The sequence below is a fragment of the Pinus tabuliformis genome, chromosome J (genome assembly GCF_031772625.1).
Source record: "Pinus tabuliformis cultivar Carrire ecotype Pingquan chromosome J, CPIR1, whole genome shotgun sequence".
Taxonomy (NCBI): Eukaryota; Viridiplantae; Streptophyta; class Pinopsida; order Pinales; family Pinaceae; genus Pinus; species Pinus tabuliformis.
This window is the reverse complement of record NC_142295.1, coordinates 1,521,726,739-1,521,737,169: the sequence shown is the minus strand read 5'-3', so window position 1 is coordinate 1,521,737,169 and position 10,431 is coordinate 1,521,726,739. Positions and strand designations below refer to the sequence as shown.

At 36.5% G+C, this 10,431-nt stretch overlaps 1 pseudogene; it reads left to right on the top strand.

The window, feature by feature from the left end:
* The first annotated feature begins 8,675 nt into the window (after positions 1–8,675).
* LOC149233287 (high mobility group B protein 15 pseudogene) lies at positions 8,676–9,288 on the top strand (annotated as a pseudogene).
* Positions 9,289–10,431: the final 1,143 nt, after the last annotated feature.

Here is a 10,431-nt window from a genome sequence, read left to right as displayed (position 1 = left end):
TTATGGTTCCCCTATTTGCTACCATCACTTGACACTTTGTTGATGGATATAGAAAGAAATTAAATTCCTTGGCTATCTTACAATGAATAAAATTATGGGCACTATCCGAATCAATCAACACTATTACCTTTTTCTTCTTGATATGTCCTTCAATCTTAAGAGTATGAGGAGTGGTAATTCCTACTAATGCATTACAAGATATGGTTGGATTCATTTCTTCTTTCTCTGGGGTTGGTTCTTGGTGTATATCCTCTTCTTTTGACGTTTCTTTTTCCTTTACTTCCTCCTCTTCACAATCTATGTAATTTAATTTCTTCTCAGCACATTTATGACCTTTAGTGTATTTTCTATCACAATTGTAACAAATCCCTTTTGGTCTTTTTCTTCCAATTTTTATGGTGTCAACCTTGTAGGTTGTGGAATGTTAGGAGCAACAACAGTTCCATCTTTATGGTTGTGCGTGGTAGGCTTCCTTGTTTCCATAATTTTTATTTCAATTTTTCTTGCCAACTTAAATGCCTTCTTCAATGAATCAGGTTCCCAAAGGCAAACCTCATGTTTGATGTTATCCTTTAAAGTCCCTACGAAGACATCAATCCTATACTCCTTTGGAATATCATTTACCCTTATATTCAATTTTTGGAAGTCCTTAATGTGCTCCACCATTGAACCCTTTTGTTTGAGATTCATCAATTGGCTAAAGAAGGTGTTTCTCTTTGTATCCTCATAATTAGCTATAATTTCCTCCATAAAAATTGACCAAGTGACAATTTGTTTACGCGAGCAAAGCCATCGATACCATACAAACTGATTGGGTTCTGTAGTATCCAAGTTATGGGGTCGTTGCCATCAAACTTCTTCATATCGATCTTTGCAATATGGTGGTTCTTCAATCCAATGCTAGACTCTATGAAATCATGATTAACATCTCTTTTTTTCTCATCATGAGTTTCCTCTACTACCTTTTCGCCATTAGGATGCATTTCTTGTAGTAACTTTGTTAAACCTTCCATATCTTTCTTCAAATATTCCATGTTGCCTTTCAGTTTTTCTTCTATATCATCGATCTTAGCTTCCATGCCATTCTTCAAACCATACATCTTAGCTTCTCTTACTTTTTGTGAGAGAAAAATTTGTTGCACTTGGTCTCGTAATTTTGATATATCATGTTGCATTTCTTCCTCTTCTTCATGTGTCATAGTAGAGATTTCAGGTTGCTTACTAGGTGTTTCCATTTTATTTCTTTGGGGCATCAATTAATGATAATTATGCTTCACTATGCCCTTTGAATCACTTCAAACTAATTTTTCAAACAAAACTTATGCAAATTTTAAAAACTACACACATTTTTTTTTGCTTTGTAGGAGCTCGATATTGAATTTGTTGTATCTCTGTAATTTCAAATCTCCAAGGTTAGAAATTTCGGATATCCAAGGTCTGAAATTTAGCCTTTTGGTATCCCTATGAGTCTTATTTCCAACACCAGAAGTCATACCAATATTGGATTCTTCAAGAAAGAGTTATGCCAAGTCTCCCACGATGACTTGATTTTTTACTAGTTCAATAGGGCGACGTTGTACAGAGTGACATATGTCACTATTTCGACCTTCAGCCTTGAAATTTATACAAGACAAACTAAATTTCGTGAAATTTCAGCCACTTTTTACATAATTCAAATCCGATGCCTGAAATGAAAGTTATGATGATTTACCCTAGGTTACTTGTTTGAGACAAAATTCCGGAGCCTGCAAAAACCCTAAATTCCTTAGAACATATCTCTGAAAATATAGCGAACCAAGATCTGAAATTTTTACATGAAGTTATCTATGTTTTCAACTCCATGTGGTAAAAATTTCAACTTTGAAAGCCTCTTAGAAAAAATGTTATAGCGAAAATTACAAGATGACCTATTTGAAGAAGCGAAACCCTAGAATCCAAAGCTCTGATACCAAATGTTATGTAACCAACTCAAAAAATATAAGAAGAAATAGATCAACGGATTCAAAATTAGCCTCTTCGAGGGAAAAACCTCCTTTACATTACATAAATAAAAAATTCTTGGATGATTCAAATGACAAAACCTCTTTTCTATATATAGGAGTCTAAGGGGTCATAATATAATCAGAGTCGACATAACAATAATAATGTAAGGGCACAACAATAACAATAATGGACTTCTATGGGGCATAATGAAAACAATATGGGGACTACATGCACACAACAATAAAAATAAGGGGGCTACACTGACAATAACAATGAGAGACTAAACTAGAGATAAGAGTGATAAATGAAAGGTTAACTCCTCCACCACCAATAACATAAGAAGGTTTAGAAACACCCATGGTTCCTGTGTCAATACTAGAACTGCTCATGTTGGATATTACAAAAGAAGGAGAATACATAGAAGGATTTGAAACAAGAGTCCCAATGAATGATACAACAAGAGGATGGCCCTTCGTAAGAGGATTTATGTTAAGACCTAAAATATATGGTATATATTTAACCACAACCTATTCTAAACTATCTTGAGAACCTAATTGAAACAATGTACATAAAAGAATATGATTAGTAAGGTCTCGGAGGAGTACTTGCAATTCAATTTCTTCCTCTAATGGTGACCCCTTGAGAGGAGGGTTCATTTCCTTTGTGTCGGCTGTAATGACTCCTTGTGGACCAATATCAATTAGTCTAGCCTTGCATATGAAGGTTTCAAACTCTAAAGAGAAAGCTTGTGTAGCTTTGTTAATCGATGAAGCAACCACTCAACCACCTTGAAAATATAAAAAAAACTGACTCAAAAGGGATAATGTAGGAGCACAATTCACACACTAAAAGTATCCCTAATGATACAATAAATAAAATTACTTTCTAATATTTCCACTTTGGGTGATTAGGAATGGACATTGAAATACATAAGAGTTAGTAAGGGGCCTTCCAAAGGTAAGTTTGGGATGATGGGGTCGCAAGTCCCACTAGTGAAGGTAACAAAAGCAGTTACCCCAACCTCTTAATATAGCCTTTAATGGTGCAAGTATCCCTGCTTTGTGGGGCACACTCCAGTAGCACTATAGTAGTGGTAAAATGTCTACCTCAAGCACCACATCTATTCCCCCTTGCAGTCGCCTATGTGGTAGCTAAGAAATTAAACTAGGGTCATAGGAACACAATTAGAATTCGAGGGGTATAATCATGGGTAGGTGTTCTGACAAGTTGGAGAGAGGGTATCACTCTTCCCTTATCGTCACATGACCTAATGCTTAACTCCTATGTTAGAGGAGCTTCCTTGACAACCTATGCGATAATGGATTTTTTCTTATTAATTAAATTCTATGTTTTATTTTGAGTGGCCTTGGAGAGTTTACTCTCCACTCACCTATTCCAAGGCCCCAAATACCTAAACTTGTTTATGTTCCAAGAAAAAAATAAAAGTCTAGTGTATTTTAATATGTTGTTACTAATTCAAGGGGTTACATAAGTGAAACTTGATGGCGTTTGACTCAATGAAAAAGAAATCAAAATAAAGAAACTAACTATATGAAATGCATATACTTCTCTTTCTTTGAATGAAGGCTTAATTTCTACTTTTAATGCATCATCTATGAATTCGTAAAGTAAAATTTTCATTTCCATTTTAAATCTAAAGTAGACAAACTTCAAACGCTCTCAATCCAACTTGAATCGTTACACTAATTCAATCTATACAATGCAACTAAAAATAAAAATAAGATAAATAAAGCAAGCACAACACACACAAAACAAAGACAAGTGATACAAAGACTCAAGGAACAAAATCTCTACAACTCAAATTAAAATGCCACTTGGACACATTGTCCAAATGAGAGCAATCCTAAATGAATTAAAACTTACAATGTCTATAATGTTTCTTTTCTTTTCATTTTCAATTTAGAATGAATGCACTACTTGAAAGAAACTAAAACATTGTAATATATATAGATATATATATATATATATATATATATATATATATATATATATATATATATATATATATATATATATATATATATATGAGTTTGAAAGAAATAAAAAGAAAAAAGAAAAAGGTGTAACAAACATAACTACACAACCAGGTATAATGGGTTTGTACCAGGGTTGTGGGGGAGCACCCCACCCAAACCCGCTCCCAATTTGTGCTCCGCACTAGAGTGGATAGGGAGTGCCTAAGGAGCGTGCTCCTGAAATTTCTCCCTTCAGGAGAAAATTTCAGGAGCACGCTCCCTTAAAACAATTTCACTCCCTAATTTTTTGGGAGTGATTTAGGGAGCAGTCGGGAGCGGTCGCTCCTTGAATTCGCCCTTTCTCTCTAGGTGTGAAATCCCAACCATTCCTTGTTTTAAAATTTCGCTCCCATCGGTGGGAAAAAAGGGGCACACAACGCACAGGGAGGGTCGGCTGGCGGACGAAGAGGGACGGGGAGGAAAGGGAGGGAGGGGGGGGGAAGGTTAAAAGGTCCTCCTCTCTCATTATTTACCATTTGTCTTATTGGAGAGGGTAAGAGAGAATTTGGAGCTTGGAGAGAGCAGGAGAGAGGAACTCGGAGCTTGAGTTGAGGGAGATTGAAGGAGCTTAAGGAGCTTGCAAGGGAGATTAGAGCTTGGGATTGAAGGCAAAAGATGTGGGATATACACTCTAATCTAGTATTTTTGTTTTTATATGTTCATTTCTAAATAAAAATGTTCTCTTATCTATTTCCCATTCCCAATGCTCCTTTGTTTTAGCAAACTCAAAATATCAAACATCATCACTATATGGTTTGGCATTTTCTTGTTGTTGGTTCATATTTTTGTTATTATGATGTTGGAGAGTAGAAGAAGGGGGGTTGATCATGGCGAAGAGGATGAAGAAGTAGGCTATAGTGGATTTGATGAAAAAACTAGAAAGGAGTACCTTGGTGAGGAGGAAGAGAGTGGAGATGATGAGGGAATAAAAACTAAACAAGACCAAACCATATTGTGGAAATATGTTTCTAGGTATAAAGTAGGGAAAGGGGGTGGAACCACTAAATTTACATGAACCCATTGCAACAATACTTACATAGGTTCATACACTCATGCCAAAAGGCACTTCTGTGGGAAAATGGCATGGGATGGAGATAAACAAATACGAATGAAAGCTTGTGTAAGTGTGTCTGCAACACAAAGAGCCAAATACATAAGGAAACAGGAGGAAGACCGATACAAATTAAAAAAAAAAATCAAAGGGTTTCTTTAAACATAGTTCATAATCACATGCACAAAGAACTCCATCAGCATCCTCCCATGGAAACGGATATGGAGGCATAAGAACAAACATCTCTTTAAGGTGTAGAACCATATCAAATTTCCTCAGCGAAGGGTGTAGAATGACATGGATTAAAAAATTTACTGGTTTCTCTATGCATGTGGGATACCATTCAATGTTCTTCGCTCACCTTATTGGCATGAAATGGTTTTTGCCATAAATGATGCCCCCAAAGTATACAAGAGCCCTGGGTATGAAAATGCTAGAACCATTGGACTTAATCATGAATAAGAAAAAATAACACATTCTTTGAGTAACATGACAAATTATTGGAGTGAGCATGGGGTATCCATTTTATCTGATGGATGGACAAATGTAAAAGGAAATCCATTGATAAGTGTTCTTGCCATGTCTGTTAGTGGTGTCATCTTCCTTTCAACATATGATTACTCAAAGAAGTTGAAGACCGACATCAACATTGCAAAACCATTACTTGAAACAATTGAACATATTGGGCCATATAATGTCATCCATCACTGATAATTTTGCTAATTGTAAGGCATCAGGAGCAATTATTGAGGATAAACACCCCAACATATTTCGATCTGGGTGTTTGGTTCACACAATGAACATTTTGATGAATGATATTATTAAGAAAAAAACCAACAATACAAATGGATTGGTGATTTGTACAAGAGAGGAAAAAAATGATAAAATTTATTACAAATCATAGCAATACCCATGGGATTTTCCACAGTCACTCCAAATTGGAGCTATTGAAGATTGCAAAGACTAGATTTGCTAGCTATTACCTCAACTTCAGGCACCTTTAGAATGTAAGAGATTCATTGGCTAGCATGGTATTAAGTCAACATTGTTAGGTATTAAAGGATAGGGCTCGAAATCCATCCCTGACCCCACCATCCAGTAGCAGTGCCAGTGCCTGAGTTCCAACTATTGTTCCTTTGCTGGCGCCACCCCCATCTACATCCTCACATGGAGGGCATCTGCCTTCTGGTTCTGGTCATGTGACTATGTAGGAGGAGACTCCTGGAATACCACCGGTACCACGACCTGCTCATAAATTAGAGATTTCTCATGGCCTCAATATGAAGCTGTAGATAATAGATTTACTTGTCTTTTCTAGTTTCTAGTTTCTAGTAGTTTTTATAACTGTTGACTCTTTCATATTTATTATGATATTTTTGGTAAATAATATATGACAATTTAAGTTTGAAGTTTGAAATTGGAAATTATAAGTCATTGGTAATGAATTATGAATATGATGCTTTGTGAAAGTTGAAAATTGTTTCATTTCATTTCATTTTATAAAATTTCATTTCATGTTAGATATTGTTTGTTGTAATGGTTACAATGTACACTTAGCTTACATGTACAAATTTGGTGATCAATGATGATAAATGTTACATATTGAATTTTGAAAGCTTTAAAATTTAAGGTTGATGAATCATGAGACTCAATATGTTTTATGTTACTAACTTGTGGACGTGGTTGATGAAGATTATAACTTCTAGATGATTGATGTTATATGGCCTAATCCATGTTTTTATGCTTTTTACATTTAATTCATCATTCTACATGATTTTATTGATATCTGCATCAAAATATATAAAAAAATATATTATATAAAAATTAGCTCCCCGATTCGCTCTCGGACCGAGAGCTTATGAAAATATCGCTCCCACTCCCACTCCCTGTTTTCGCTCCCGCTCCCAAGTAACCTTGGTTTGTACCCAAAACATTGAATGAAAGGGTCAAATAGATTGGATATAGGTTTAGAAGACTAAAACAACAATAGAGAACAACAAATAACCAATAACCAAATCCCAATGCAAGCAAACAAACCTCCAAGGCTACCAATAGCCAATACCCTAGGCTGGTGCAATGGTTACTTGTACAATTTAGGGGTGAATTTTAGCCCAAGGGCGAAATTTAAGGGGTTTTATATTTTAGAGGGGCAATTTTTTATATTACACTCATTTTCTATAGTTAGCCTAAACATTATTTTTAAAATAATTAATTATTAATATTTATCCATAAAAAATATAAGCCGATAAACATTCCAACCTCTGATTAGCCTCGTTTGCATGTCAGATTCTCTTCCAATTGACCCCAATTTTCAGGAATGGCACTAGTTATGGGCTCTTTTGCCTTCTACCATTCTTGGAAATCGAGGCTAGGGTTGAATTTACCTTGGGTTTTATGGGTTTGCAGTTTGATTATGGCTTCGAATGGTGCAAGAAAGCTTCTTCCTTGAAGATTCAAGTGGCTTTCAATTGACATTGACCAAACTGGAATTCTCTACGCAACCCAGCCCAACTGCCACTATTATGTTGATATTGTCAAACAATCACAATGGAGGTAGGTTTCACCTCCAAGACTGCCTTGGGATTGATTAACAAAGTCAACATAACATGTCACCTGTTATCACTCAAGAAAAATTTTTAAATTGTTCACATCAGTTCGATTGTTTGTCAAAGGGTTGGTGTCAATTTTGGGTCTAGTCTTTTCATCTGGTTTTAGAGTCTAAATAGTTCGAATAGGAGTCTTGTTAAGAGTATTGTTGGTATGTATAAAGGGGTCAATTCTCTGTCTTAGTCTATCATTGGTCTCACATCTCACATGGATATCATATGTCCAAACTCGTTTCAAAGCTGAAATTGTCTAGGTGATTTCGTAGCGCCTGTAATCATTTTAAAGTGGTTTCGCAGCACATAAATCCCTTTATCAGTTTCACAGCGCAACATGTTTTAGGTGATTTCGTAGCGCATAATTCATATTTTGCACTCGCTGCGCTACGAAATTGGGGATTTGTTCGAATTCATAACCATTCTTTCACAGCTGTCATATCCATCAAAATCCATCAACAGTTGTCAGCCTATACACTTCGTCTATCATATCCGATAGTGTTGTAGTGTTAGCTACAATCAATGTGTTTCTTCACTTAACAATTTCCATGGCTGATGTGCACCAGCAGGTGTATGAACGAATCAAGGCTCCTTTGCTCACTCTAGTGAGTTCAGGAAGCCCAAAACAGTCATATGCAGTCTTGAGCCATCTACATCTATTGGTGACACGTGCTCCAATACTGTTTTCATCAGATTATAAGCATTTTCATTGTCGCTACAGTCACCCTTCATATGTGAAGAAATTGAAGCTTGAGATGCTTACAGCCGTGGCAAATGAGAGTAATACATATGATATTGTGACGGAGCTCAGTGAATATGCTGCAAATGTTGATGTGGCCATTGCAAGAGAGTCTGTCCAAGCAGTTGGAAAAATTGCATTGCAGCAATATGATGTCAATGCCATTGTTGACCGCCTTCTTCAGTTCCTAGAGATGGAAAAGGATTATGTCACTGCAGAAACTTTGGTTCTCGTGAAAGACCTTCTAAGGAAGTATCCGCAGTGGATCCTGCATCATCAATTGGGAGCACTGTGATGGGGTCTATTGATGGTAAATTTGAGCATGGTTATCTCATTACTGTGATGGTTGGTACAAGGAAAATGAAAGGTGTGATGTACCATATACCTCCCACTGGTGCCAGACCACAAGGTGCATCTGTATCGACCTCTATGAATAACATCATAACTGGCGCTGAAGCTTTACAAATTGAGAATCAAATTGGTCGTCGGCGTAAGAAAAAAGAGATGTCACGGAAGGATCCAAATGCACCAAGGCAAAACAGAAGCGGCTACACCTTTTTCTTTGCTGAACAGCGAGCCAAGTTGAAGTCAACTGAACCTGATAAGAACAGAGAAATTAGCAAAATGATTGGTGATTTGTGGAATCACCTTCCAGAAGACAAGAAATCACATTATCAAGAAAGAAGCCTACAGGATAAGAAGCGCTATAAAAGAGAAATGCGTGAATACAGGGAAAGGATCAGATTAAATGGGGAACAGGTTGTTGATGGAGCAAATCTCCATCAAACTGGCATGCACTTGGGAAGAAATGACAATGTTACAAAGAATGATGTGTGTGATACAGCTTAGATTTAACTAGACTCTACGACCCCTGCTTAAGTATGCTGAAGAGCAGGCTGTAGCTAGGGCTCATCATAATTGTGCCAAATGCTGTCATGGTTAACTGGAAGAGTGAGTTACATAATTGGCTTCCTACATTATCTTGTATTTATTATGTTGGTGGGAAAGATCAACGTCCAAAATTGTATTCTCAGGAAGTTGCTGCAATGAAGTTTAATGTACTGGTCACTACATATGAGTTTGTTATGCGAGATCGGGCAAAGCTCTCTAAAGTAGACTGGAAATATATCATAATCAATGAGGCACAGCGCATGAAAGACAGAGTCACATGATGGACTATTAAGATATCTCCCTGTGATTTATGAGGGCAACCTTGCTAAACTTGAACAAATATTGGAAATAATGGTAGAAGCCGCAAAGCTTTCATTGAAGCAGAATTCAATGCCAGTCAGCACACATGTACACGGAAAGGCTTACAACACACGAAGTACGTGGCACTCATTACTAATTCAAGAAAATCAACGTGGCTAATTACTTCCGAATAATTTTAAGGAAACCAAAAGCATAGTACCGGGGCAGTTCCCTGTTTCTCAGCAGAGGTAAAAGGATACGACATTTAAGGCCAGCAAGCAGCTACAGACACCTATCACAGCCACCGCAGAAGGGAACCAGATGTCAAAGAACGAAGATGATTGTAGACCAAGACTGTCACAGTGTTAGAATCCTACTTGATTTAGATCTCTAAAAACTCCAGTCAACAGTCAGTTGTATTTATTAGTTAGTTAAAGGGTAAATAGGTGTCATTAGAAGTAGTTTTCGAATTCCCCTCATGCTGGAGGAGGAATCTCGATCAGTTAGAATAAAAACTCTATATATAGCTGAAACAGCAATGTAATCAAGGGGGGGGGGAACTTTATGACAGAGCATTGTATTTGGCTTATGTAAAGACAAAGTTTCAGTAATATAATTTGGCTTTACTTCTCAGGATTCATGAAGGATTTCTATGTTCAGAATGTGTGATCTTGTCCTTTCCTAAATTTTTTACAGTTGTATAAATGTATAATCACTCAGAATTCACTGATTGTGCTCTGATTTCCTGTATGCATTTATAAACTGTGGTTTCATATGAGTTATGTTCTGAATATTCAAATGTTGAATGCCCTAACTTCTATGTAAAGTCAA